This window comes from Hyaena hyaena, unplaced genomic scaffold (genome assembly GCF_003009895.1).
Source record: "Hyaena hyaena isolate Hyena2069 unplaced genomic scaffold, ASM300989v1 scaffold_4854, whole genome shotgun sequence".
In the NCBI taxonomy this organism is placed as follows: domain Eukaryota; kingdom Metazoa; phylum Chordata; class Mammalia; order Carnivora; family Hyaenidae; genus Hyaena; species Hyaena hyaena.
Genome location: NW_024085443.1, coordinates 1 through 929, shown reverse-complemented (window position 1 = coordinate 929; position 929 = coordinate 1). Strand labels below are relative to the sequence as shown.

The 929-nt window shown below is 42.9% G+C and overlaps 1 non-coding gene across 1 annotated transcript; it reads right to left on the bottom strand.

The window, feature by feature from the left end:
* Positions 1–227: 227 nt before the first annotated feature.
* Positions 228–412, bottom strand: LOC120227814. The gene has a single exon (XR_005527341.1). It is a non-coding gene; the product is annotated as a U2 spliceosomal RNA (small nuclear RNA).
* Between the last annotated feature and the right edge of the window lie 517 nt (positions 413–929).

Below are 929 nucleotides of genomic sequence, written 5' to 3'. Positions count from 1 at the left end.
GTATCTGATCACGTGTTTGGGTCCATGTATGAGAAGACCTGTAGGATGACTCAGTCCAAAAGAGACACTGCTCAGGCACGTGCACGTGTGGCTCTCCCTAGGCAGGGTGGGTACTCTGTGGACCTTACTTGGTAGCTAAAGTTGTGCTTGCCTGGGGCAGTAGCCACCAGGCACATATTGCTGTTAAAATTAACCAACAGAGAGGCCAAGACCATTCAATAGGGAAAGGATAGCCTTCTGAACAAACACTTCTGGGAAAACTACGTCTCCACTTGCAGAAGAATGAGGTTGGATCCCTACCTCACACCATATGCCAAAATTAACTCAAAATGCATCAAGTTATCTAAATGTAAGAGCTCAAACTGTAAAACATTTACTACACTTGATCTTAGCCAAAAGGCCGAGAAGCTCAAACTGTAAAACATTTAGAGAAAAACAGAGGAGTACAACTTCATGACCTTGATTTAGGCAAAGGATTCTGAGATATGACACCAAAAAAAAAAAAAAAAAAAGCAACGGTAACAACAGAAATAGATAACATGGATCTCATCAAAATTAAAATGTCCGTGCTTCTAAGGACACCATCAAGTAAGTAAAAAGAAAACCTACAAAATGGGAGAAATATTTATAAACCATGTATCTGATAAGAGACTCACACCAAAAATATATAAAGAAGTCTTAGGACTCAATAATAAGAAGACAAAAACCCCAATTTAAAAACGGGCAGGGAGGGGCGCTTGGGTGGCTTAGTTGGTTAAGCGTCCTACTTTCACTTAGGTCATGATCTCGCGGTTCGTGAGTTCGAGCCCCGCGTTGGGCTCTGTGCTGACTGCCAGCTCAGAGCCTGGAGCCTGTTTCAGTCTGTGACTCCCTCTCTCTCTGACCCTCCCCTGCTCACGCTGTCTCTCTCTCTCTCCTAGAAATAAATA